The sequence below is a fragment of the Netta rufina genome (assembly GCF_964035555.1).
Source record: "Netta rufina genome assembly, chromosome: 18".
NCBI lineage: Eukaryota > Metazoa > Chordata > Aves > Anseriformes > Anatidae > Netta > Netta rufina.
Window position 1 is genome coordinate 11,932,264 of NC_140142.1, and position 11,955 is coordinate 11,944,218.

An 11,955-nucleotide genomic window follows, 5' to 3' on the forward strand; every position below is an offset into this window, starting at 1 on the left:
TCCTCTTGCTCCTTCCCCTTCTTGGGAGGACTTTCTGCCCTGCCGAAATCAGTAAAGAATTTCTTCCTAACATATATCAGAAATCTAACTTTTCAGTGTAAAGCTATTAGTCCATGTCCTGTCACTCCAGGCCCTCATAAAGACCCCCTCCCCAGCTTTCCTATAGGTTGCCTTTAAGTACAGGAAGGCTCTCAGCCTGGCACACAGTAAAACTGATGGCAGATCCTTCACTATATTATTTGAATTTCACCTAAATAGAACAGACTATCAACTTACTTAGGAGAAGTAATACAATTTCAGAACTATTCAAAACCAAAGGCATTCCAAACTAAGTTTAAGTTCAGAGGAAATCCAAAGAAAAAACTAATTTTGAAACTAATAATCAGAGACCATAATCTTCTTCGAATGATAGATTTTCCTCCTGTACTGGGTAATTTTGGTCTGTCTTTAATGATCATCCAGACATGGCTTTGACACCGAGTATCTTGCTTTGCCTCTGCATTAAGTCTTCTTCTCATGTGAGGTAAATGTCCTGCTCTTATGGGATGGGCCTGGGAGACATACGCGCTGTGTCTCATGATGCTTGGATATCATCTTAATTCTGGGTGAAGATGAAAGGTCTCACTGCTTCCTGAACAGGGAAGTGGATGTCTGCAGTTAAGAACCCTCTGTCTAATCTAGCAACATGAAGGAAGGAGTTTGCTGGATTGCAAGTGACAGTGAAGAAAGCCACAGATGACATATCAAACTGATTAAATGTTATTTAGCTCAGGGCATGGCTAATGATGTGGAGCTGGAATAGTTTGACGACTGTAATTACACTCACTATCACTGTGACTTGTTTATAGGATGGTAATGCCTAAAGGTCCCACTGGAGCCTGAAACAAGGTTGTGCTGGGTGCTGCACGTGCATATCTCAGTAGCGCTTTGATAGCTAGTGATACAAACAGACAGAACAGAGATTGAAAGGAGAAACGGGGGGACAGAGATAAGAAGATCTTCCTGCAGGTCATTTAGGGTATCAGCCAGGAGTTCAGTGCATCCAGCTCTCTAGTGCTCTGCTGGCCCAGTGAGATGAATGGAAAACATCGCAGCCTTGGAAAAATAGTGCTTCTTCTAATTCTTTGGCCAGTTTTGATGATTTAGGACTGCTCTATTTATTTATTTATTTATTTTACTTTCCCCATTTGTGCTGGAGAAGGTGAACTTTTTAAATACCTATTCCTACTTGGCTGGACTGAATTTAAGAAGGGAGCTTGCAACTCTTCCTCTTGTTTGCCACTTCATCATCAAACCAAATGAAAACCATTTGCCTTTAACCTCTTTATTTCAGGCCTTCTTTCCTAGTGGCCATTCAAAACTGGGAAAAAAATAGTCTACCAAGTGGGGTTTTTTTTTGATTTGATAATAAATCTGCAGACTGTTAAGTCATCAAGCACTTCAAGACTGTTTGAAATAATCTCGAGATTAATATAAAAGGAATTCCTCACACATGCTGCGGCCGCTTACCTTTAGTATAGTCGTTGGATGTGATGGAGCTGTATTTCTTGCTTTCGCCTGCACTGGAAGTCTTCCCTTCCTTGTAAGGTTGTTTACTGCTCTCACTTCTGCATTACTGACATGAAGAGCCATCTGGAGGATGGGATTCTTCCTTCTTCTCCCGCGTTATCTTCTGGAAACGAGGATCTAAGTGTTCCAAGGAGCCTTTCGTTTTCCTGGTGTTTCTCCTTTTTCTTCTCCTTTTTCTTCTTTTTCTTACGCTTGCGATTGGCATTGTCAAAGTGAAGCGCACAGAAACACAAATCATGAAGTCTGAAAGAAACATGCAAGTTAAAAAGGGAAAAAAAGATGTGGCACTTGTTGCCTATATGAAACTTGATTTATTTTACCACAGGTGATGATTTGCAGCATGTCAGCTATTTTGTGGTGCTTTGTGCACACGCAACTTACTTTAGATGCAGCAAACTTAAGCCGTCAGATTGAAGGACCATAGGTCCTGGTTTGTACACAGATCATTAACAACGGCTAGCTCTGGAATATGTGCAAGCAGAAAAAATCTTTTAACCTAATCTGGAATGGTGTACGGATGTGATTCAAACTATGTGGTCCAAAGCTAGTGCTCTGACACAATTCAGCAAGAGCTTTCCTGTCTTCACTGATCAACCTAACAACATGATCCCCAGCCAGCTGATGCTATCTAAATAACTTAGAAACTACCAGAAAAAAAAAAAAAAAAAAAAAAAAAAAAAAGGAAGACATGAGAAGCACCCAGAAAAGACTTAGGATAAAAAATGCAGAGTATGCTGGAATCCTTGCTTACTTGGAATCCTTCTCTCCATGTTTATCCTTAGACTTCTTTTTCTTCCAGAACTTGTGATATTTTTGCATTTTTTTCACCACCTAAAAGCTCCTTTTCTATCTTTCTGTCTTTCCTTTCTATTTCACTTTCACTACCTTCTGCACGGGTATATTTTCTTTTTCTGTTTCCTTCTGTTTCATTTTTCTGGCGACAGTTCTCCAAATGAGCTGACACAGGTGGAAGCGCATGTCTTTCACGAGAATGTCTTCTGGAATGTTGCTGAGGTACCGAGCAACGATGCAAGTCTGCTCGGGGTGTGCTAAAGCGACGTACATCTTCCTCTCTCAAGAGGGAACCGTGAGGCCATCCGCTTTTGTAATGATAATGCTTATGTGACCTGCTGTAGTAAGTTGCAGTCAATCTGTCAAAGGCTGCATCGCCATGAGAGAACTTTCTCTCTCTACTGTCTCCTGTCGCATGAGGTGAATAGTAATCCTTGTAATAGCTACATCTTTCCCATCTCCGTGCTTTGTCTCGATAGTATCTTTCTCTGCTCCAACTTCTTTCCCCTTTGGATCGGTAGTACCTATTGCTACCTTGTTCTGATCTTCCTCCGCTGCCAGATCTGTACTTTGAATATTTGACTGCTCTTCTGCCATTCTCAGGGCTGTTTCTTTCACGAGGGAAAGATCTGTACCTGCTTCCCTCCCAGTACTCCTGCTTGTGACTCTTTTGCTCAACAAATTCCACGCTCTGAGAACACCTCCTCTTGCTGGAAGGACCTGCTTTTTGACTCTCCTTCTCTTCACTAGGAGCATGTTCCCTCTTTCTTCGGTAATGCTCTTTGTCAGTGGTTTTAGTCTTGTCCTTTGTATCTTGGCGTCTATCTGCAATAGCTAAGGAAGAAAGATTGTTAGAGCTACATTCAGTGTCAGACTTGAGAGAGGAAGTTTGCCGCAATTTCTCACCAGGCTCAGAAGAGTCTTTGCCATACAAAACATTTTCTTTTGAAATGAGGTCACATTCTTTTGATCTTCTTGGTTTCTCCTTGTCTCCACGGTCATCACATTGGTACTGGGCGAGGTATTCATCATTCCCAGGAGATTTCGGAGGTTCCGCAACACTGCATAAAATAAAAACCCATTTCTCACTTCTGCTGAAGGACGTGAATATTAAGAGTAAAACCTTCCAAAGGCAAACAAACAAAAACCTCCGGACTACAGGAACGCTCGCAAAGATATGCCATTTAGAAACCTCTCCTGTGATTAGGACACCTTCTTCAGCTCCCAGAGAAAGTGCTTTTTCCCCTCTTGCTTCTGAAGCCATTGCACTAAAAAAGCAAACGCATCTGTCTCCTTCCACCTGATGCTCTGAGAAAAAAGGCATAGGGGCGAGCGGGGAACAGCCAGTGTTTCTCCAGACAGTGGAGAAAAATGGAAAAACATTCTATAAAGGAACACAAGTTCTCCTTGAGGCACCAACCTGCATCAGAGTGATATGCTCAGTGCTGATCATTAGTTCTGTTCGTGACACTGGACACACAGTATGGAATTGTACTAATTTAAATCCTTCCATTAAATACTATTAGTAGACAGATAAAACTGTAACGAACTTCCATAAAGTCTTGTCTTAATCAGACTGTGCTCATTTTACCTCATTTCCTCTGACAAGCTGTTCAGCTGGCTGGCTGTGAAGGACTCCGTGATGACTTCTCGATTGACTGAAGGCATAGCTCCAGGCATCTGCAATTAAAACGCACAAGTCAGCAGACAAAAAAATACTATTTGTAGTAGTACTGAGGACTAGTCTTGTCAGAATTTCTCCATTAAATGGTAAGCAAGACCGCTGTGAGTTGTATGCATTATCTACACTTCAAAGATAACCCCGACTCACCCCCCAAAATCTACTTTATGAAACTTAGGAATTTTTATCTCAGCTGAGCTTAAGTTGACAAGTTCTAATATAAGCTCAGGTCTGCAAATTCTAAGGGGATAATACCACAAAGTCTTACGATCACATGTGTGCTGTGTTTTCTCAGTATTTCACCTGAATTAGGAACACAATAAACACTCCCGAATACATCGTAGGTGAGAAATTCTCGATGGAGCAAATCTATGTTTCAAGCAATCCATTTGTTTTAGAAAAGAACATCTCAGAAGGTTTAACAGGTTCAACTCGGCAAGTGGAATCATCAAGTTTCAGTCCGTTTTCTTTAGATTCATTAACTAACCTAATAGCACCATTTAGTGAATCTCTTTTTGGCAGCTCATGCTGGGATCTTCCTTTGTCAGCATTCTGACAGGAAGAATTGGAATGCTGCAATGTACGGACTACCTTTCCAACCAAAATTCCATTAGAGGACATTGCATTGCATTTCAAATTCCTTTGAAATAAGCCCTTTGACTCCTCCTCAGATTTTCCTGAAGATTCTGCACCATAAGGGACTGTGTTATCAGAGCTGAGTTTAGGATTTTCATTCACTGTTGGCTCCACAAAAATTTCATCAGAAACTTTTTTGTTTGTTTGCATTTGCTTCATTTGCATTACCGAATTTGTAATTGTGGATGAAGGAACAGCCTGGTAGAGATCTTCATCCTCCACAGCACTGCTAAGAAAGTCAGGCTGTGACACAGTCTGACGAGCAGGCAATTTATTGTGAATACTGATGGTGATCTTCTGTTTTCTTGACGTATCAGTCATTGAAGGCCTGGTAATTGCCTGGTTTTGAACACAGGCCATTGGTGGTGCTGAAGATGGCCTTTTTAGGGTGATACCAGTGGTCTTTGCGTCCTCTTTTATGGATCCATTTCCATTTAAACGGCTTGAATTCTGTATTTAAAAAGAAGAAATTGCAAGATGGATTAACGCAAACACTGCATGTAACATTTTGAAACACAAAACTCTCCTACTGAGTGTTTCTACAAATGGTCTTAACACCTAAAAAGAAAAACACGCTGCCCTTTAAGGATAAATGCAAGTCCAATAAGCATATTCAATTCCTGCTTTTGGTTTACTGCAGATTGGTATCAAATTAACATCATCTTTGAAAACCAGCCAAGCAACTTAACATTACCTGCTGCTATTCCCAAATATATTTATTTTCCCCTTTGAACATACCCTGAAAAGCCTGAAGTAATCGTTCTGGTGCTCAGGAATAAGACAATGAGTTTTCCCTGTCTTAGCTAAAGTGACGATGATAGGAAAAACAAGTCCTCTTTTAAATGATTTGAGGATTAGTACACTCTGCTTAAATAGTCAAAGAGCGTAGCTCTCTGTGCTTTAGAAAGCTGTCTTGGAGCTATAAAGTAATGGAGTCGCATGGCTGCACAATTTAGCAGTAACCACTGTTTGAATGACTCTGGCTGTAGCATGAGGGCTGTGAAGAAAGCTGCGGCGTGGGAAGGAAAACAAAACTAAGATGCCGAAAACCAAACAAAAAACCCCACACCAAACCCCAAACCCACTAGCAGTTTGGTGCCGTTATCTGCCCTCCCGCTTCCCTGAATTACCTTAATCATATGAGGAAGAAGTCGTGGTCCCATAAATCCAGCCTGCTTACTATTAGCCCCCTGCTGACCCGGAGGGAATGAACAGGGATAAGATGGTGCTGGCAAGTAAAACGCACGTTCTCCAAGTGTCAAATCATAGCGCCTTCAGAAAAGAGCAGTGATCGTAGTTTAGTTTTTCTTTCAGCCTACTCTTGGATTAAATCCCATCCTATCATTTTAGAGGAACAGCTCATACGATATGGAAGCCTTCTCTACAGAAGGCTTCGCCAAGACTACAGACTGAAAAGTAGAGAACAGTCTTCCTACTAAGACTATCACTTGCACAGCAAGAATTCATTCTTACACCACAGATGACCTTCATTTCTCTCCTTCTCTAAATTAGCCAGCTACAGATAACACATAGATAGCAATTTACACAAGTGCTGCAGTTTAAGGCCAAGCAACAAAAGATAATAAACGACACAGAGAATTTCAGGTTAGACAGAACTGAATTAGACAAATAATAATCTTCTCCTGGGATAGCAAGAAAAACACTTGCAAAACAGAAAAATATCAATAACAGGAAAGTAAATCTCTTCTGAACACATTTTAAGATTTGTTATTACCTGATATAAAAAAGTATGTAAGCTTGCTGACCAAGAACTCTTTTAATGTCAGTACGCACTACTTTAGCATCATTCATCTGATACCAAAGTCCATTACCAGCCTGCAAATAAAGACAACGATTTCTTTAGGTGAATTGCACGTTTTCCAATTGAAATCACGGATAGGAACAAAATACACACATGTCAAATAAAAATATAATGAAATCTTTTTCCCTAGAAACAGTAGCTGCTAGTCATGCTTTAATTGGTTTGCCAGCACAACCTTTACCCTGTTAGAAATGCTGTTGACTTCTACCTTTACATAGCATATATAGTGTCCTGAGTGACAGCTGACACCGTGATGTACCAGCACCGCGTATAAGGCATAGAGCAGTGGTTCTCCCATTGACTGCGACATGTAGGCTCTCAGGTCCAAATACTCCGGATATTTCACCTCCTAAAGAGACACCAAGAAGATAGAAAAATTATCCCAGAGTACTTCGTGGACTAGCCGGAGAAAAACACTTCCAAAAAACACAGACTAGAATTTATTTCTAGAATATATTTCTAGAATATATTTCTTGATTCACTACAAATAAGTCTTCCCATAAACAACGGTTAAGACTAGAAGTTGCAGAGAACTGTTTCCTGATGAATCAGCCTTCTCAGAGGAAAGCATATGCTTCTTGTCAAGCGGGAACTTTATTGATATTAAGAGAAAGAATAAGCCATAGTCGTTAGTCTACAATTATTGTCTGAAAATATTAACAACTTTCAGCTTTGGGGGATGTCCCATTACACAATGATATAGTTGCATTACAGTGGTAAATATACCTTGTTGATCTTTCCACCTGTGAAATCTGCAAATCTTTTCAGTGATATTGTGAGAACCTTGGAAGAACGGTGTATGGTAAATCTCTTGGACGCAGGAACCATCTTTTTACACCTTAAAAACAAGCAGAGATAAGTGTTTGAAGGCATCTTCTTTTTTCGCCCCCCAAACAAACTCCTTTTAATGTCTCACGCATGCCTATGCTATTTGAATGATATTTACTTGCATAATAGGTTGGTCTTTTTTCTTTTCATAAACCCACGCACTGCGTGTCAGGTTTGTTAATACACAGAAGAAGGTAAATTTTCCCAACAACTCAGAGCATAGGGGGAACAGGAATCTCTCACGAAAGGGTATTACCAGGTTGGATGGCAAGGTACCATTTCTTGGTCTACAAAAGTGGCTATTTGAACTCCAGTCCTGGATACATTCTTTCAGCTTTCAAGGGAAATACAAATACTGAAAGCGGAACGAGAGAGCCTTGGTCCCCAGGACTAGAAATTGCAAATAATCTCCAACATAGGTCGACTATCAACATCAAAAATACAACAGAAGCACATGGTCATTCTACAGGAGGGAAACATTTAACAGTAGGAAGTCTTCATGTACTGAGCTTGTCTGGAAAGACACTGAAACCATCTGCCATCCTTTGAAACAAAATAGTTCAGTTTGACACATTGCCCGCTCCAAGGTAGGACCTACGGTGTAAGCAGTGAAAATTAGCCACTAGCCCAGAGAACAACGGAAACTGGGCAGTTTACATCAAGAAAAGTACTGTCGAGAGCTAATAAATAGAAAGAACAAAAGTAGCTCTTTTTGAATTCTGATGGCAAAATACAAGCCAGAGAATTGCAAACCCATAGGGAATGCCTATGAACAAGACTTCCCCCCTCCAAAGAAACAAAAATCCAAGTCTTTTATAAACTTCCACAAAACTTGTAAGTAGATCCAAAGTTTAGAGGTAGTCCAACAGAGTCATGCAACATAGAAAACTGACGTCAAAATCTTACTCGCTACATTTATAGCAATTCTCTCCATCCAGCTCTTCAGGTTTCACAAAGAGTTCCAGAGCTCTGCTAACAGATGAAACCGCCTAGAGCAGTGAGAAAGAAGAGCGTAAAGTCACCGTAATTCAGAATTCCACAGACATACTAGTAGTTTATAAGAGAATCTTACTAACATACTCAAGCGATCTACTGTGAAGAAGGAGGCAGAAAGAGCATGCTCAGCATTGACCTCACCTGGAAGGCATTTGACTTTGGAACAAATACTTTTCCAGTTGCCTAGACAGCATCTATAATGTGCTTTGTCATCAATACTGGGGACAAATTCATCAGTCTAACAATTAGATGTATATTCAGGTAGAACAACAAAGAAGTATGACAGCATTATAATTTTTGCAGAAAGAGAATTCTTTCCCCTTAAACCCAATGCAAATGTGGAGACTATTTACATGGGTTCCATGGAAGGACAAAGTCCAATCCACTTCCTTAGCACCACCAAGCTCTTATATGTGGTTTGTTTTTTTAAGTTAAACAAGTTTAATTTAGAAAGTCATGCATGTACTTAAACATCATGAATTATATTTAGAAAACATCTTACCTTTATATCCAAAGTGATATCAAGAAATGCCTCATACGTATCCGAAACTGCTTTGCAATTCAAGCACTTCACTGGAAGCAAAATATAAATGCTTAACATTATGTGAAGGAGACTAACTGTCCAAATTCAAGTTGTTGACAGATACTACTTTAGACAAACTACAGACTGCTTTACTACCGACAAAAGACACAGATCAGTTCTAAGGACAGGAATATTTTTTCAAGTACCTCTCGATCTTAGAAATCCTCCAAATATTTGATGAATGATGGTGGTAGCTTGAGAAGATCTGTCCAATCTGGAAATAAATTATAATCAGACCTCAGAAGATTTAAGGCACAGAGTTAACTCTTCAAAGAGTTTGATGAAAACCAAGGATGATGTAGACTTTCGTTGCTGATAGTAAATAAGGCACTAAAAGGTGCTAGAGATCATTTCTGAGAGTAAATAAAGGACTAGAAGGTGCTAGAGAATGTATGAAAGTGAACTTGTTTATGCTTACTCGGTGCTTCCGTTCAAGCACGCTTCCTGCATAGCATCAACAGTATAGCGCAAGAACTCGTGTGCGTCTTCTTGACTGCCAAAACGGAAATGTTGTCCTATTCCTAAATAAGAAGATGATAGTATTGACCTCATTTAAAAATGAAATCGTTCTTGTATTTCTAAAATCTCTCTTCATTTGAGTGTTAAAACCACTTAGACACATCAAATGATTATTTGAAGATTACAAGCTATCGAAAAGAAACACATCTGAAGCCACTTACGACTGAGATTACTGATAACATGCGTAGGCTCGATGGCATCAACAGTGCAACGCAGGGCCTGGTTAATGTGAGTCTCCATCGTGCACATCATGCAAAAATCTTGTTCACGACCTGAAGAGTGAAAGAACAAAGCATCCCAGTCCAGCGAAATATCCACAACTACAAACATCTAAGTACAATTTAAACTATAGATACAATATCCACTCTCCTTGCTACATTCTATTCTCCCAAGATGCCAATGTCCCAACAGTCTTGTAACATTTCATTTCACACAACTTTACAGAATAAAAATATCCACTAAGCCTGTATTCAAATGCATGTTGTGATGAGAAATCTAAAAGACTACTGCAAAGTCGCAGTTGTAAAGGCTGACAGGAATGTGAACTCCACAGCCTGCAAAATGTATTACTCTCTAAAATTACTACTAAATGCATTACTGTCCAATGCACTTCATTATTCCCATGAAGCAATAAATGATCCTTTAATAAACAAACAAACAAACAATCAAATAAATAACTAAATAAATAAACCATGGTGCATTAATTGCACTCCATATGCTATTCGGAGCCCACTGCTAATACAGTGCTCAAAGCCAGCTTCTACAGGTAAAATCAGGCAAATAAGCTTATCTCACAGAATCACTGCTGTTCTTTCACCTTCAGAGCTATCCAACAGATTCAAAATACTGTTAGAAAGTACTCACATGACTGGCTGTGCTCAAGAGAAAGCATGTAATTGGCAAGTGGGGGTGTGTAGGTCAAACACTGTAGAGTAGCATTAAGAAAACATGTGTTGCCAAGATTGTACAGGCCAACTCCAACACTTTGTGTTTCTCGCCAATCCATACAAATCTTCTCAGGTGGAAAAAGAAGGCTCTGTGGCGGAGCAATTCCATCATTAACGACTGCAAGAAAGTTAAATTTAAAAAGAGATCTTGTTTGTTTGTTTCTAAGAAAGGTATTTAAAAAAATACTATTCTGCAGGAGCACCTAGAGGAGCTAGCTACAATCCAAACCAGAAAAACTTATTGCAGACAGCTTTAATACCACCAAATTCAAATTGGCTGGTCAACACAATGTTTTGGGGAAAAAAAAAAAAAAAAAAACAAACAACTTTAGTCAACCATTTTAATTTTTCTAAGGCAAGGCTAACTGCCATTCTGTTTGTAGCACCTAATGCCAAGTTCCTCTCCATCTATAATCTTTAACCTGATTAACTCAACTACTGTTTTTTTCCTTATTATAACTTAAACCACAAACTTAGACTTGAAATTATACGGTAAAAACGTAAAAACTAGGAACTAGGAATGACAGTACCCCTACAGATACCAGATCTTTTCCTGAGCAATGTTATCATTCAAAAAACCTGTGAAAAATGGAAGCTGTGAATAGCAACAATCAAACACTTTTCTTTGCAAAACAGAAAAGACATGGAGGAATCTGTGCATTACAAAAAGCTCCCCATATTTCTCTGTTGACTGTAAATATATCAAAATTAATTTCTGTAACATCAGTCACTTCAGTTGCCTTAGGGGATTCGCTTTTGAAGTCTTTGTTCACAGTAGTCCCCTTCTCTATCAGTGCAACAAGTAAGAACTGCATTTTCTACTTTTGCTTTGAAGACAATGGAGGCAGGATAAAACGCACACTTACTTAGATCTCTTGGGGCAAAAGCCTTAGATTTTTCAGATGATCTACAGTAAATAGCACCTCCATGTCCTTGGGCCACAGAGACTTGGCTTGAATCTTCTGCAGGCACTATCCGGCCCCAGTTGGCGGTGCGTGACATCAGTATTTTAGTACTTGGTTTCTTGGATTTGCCAGACCGCCTTGAAGAGGGCTTTTTAGGCTTTGAAGATTTGGGCTTCTTAGCTACGGTCATTGTTCACATCTGCAACAGAGACAGAAGTTCTGGTTGACGTAAGACTATCAAGAAGAATTCCAAGAAGAAAAGAGTAACAGAAGTCCTGTCACTTAATCTCAAAGAAACAGCCTTAAGAACTAAATCGCTGGTATGAATGATTTAAAAAGAATCCCCAAACTAAACACACAAAGTGAAAATTTCCATCTAAACTCTATCAGTATTACTTTTCGCTTCTGCAGAACTAGTGGCTGATGCCATTTCTTTCCCTTCCGTAGGATTTTAATCCATTACAACTCTGGAGTCTTTTTAATATAAAAATGTAGAAGACATTCTCTGAGGGGAATCAGTTATTTATTGATTTCCGGAGTTGCACAATTTTCTGTTAATTAGTACCTATGATCTAATAGATAATTGTTGCAATTATCTATTGCTGGCATTAGTAACGGAACACTATTACTTCACTGCCTGCGTTTTTCTGTTTCGTCTACACAAAGGTACCCAGAAC

General features: G+C 39.5%; 1 pseudogene across 1 annotated transcript; it reads right to left on the reverse strand.

The window, feature by feature from the left end:
* Positions 1 to 2,104: 2,104 nt before the first annotated feature.
* Positions 2,105 to 11,468, reverse strand: LOC311216496 (ubiquitin carboxyl-terminal hydrolase 42-like; annotated as a pseudogene). The gene is made up of 14 exons: positions 11,240 to 11,468; positions 10,291 to 10,491; positions 9,588 to 9,698; positions 9,326 to 9,428; positions 9,054 to 9,121; positions 8,827 to 8,897; positions 8,235 to 8,317; positions 7,227 to 7,338; positions 6,709 to 6,849; positions 6,414 to 6,514; positions 5,809 to 5,950; positions 4,421 to 5,128; positions 3,953 to 4,041; positions 2,105 to 2,951 (listed from the first exon to the last, which is right to left on the reverse strand). The product of its transcript is annotated as a ubiquitin carboxyl-terminal hydrolase 42-like (transcript).
* Between the last annotated feature and the right edge of the window lie 487 nt (positions 11,469 to 11,955).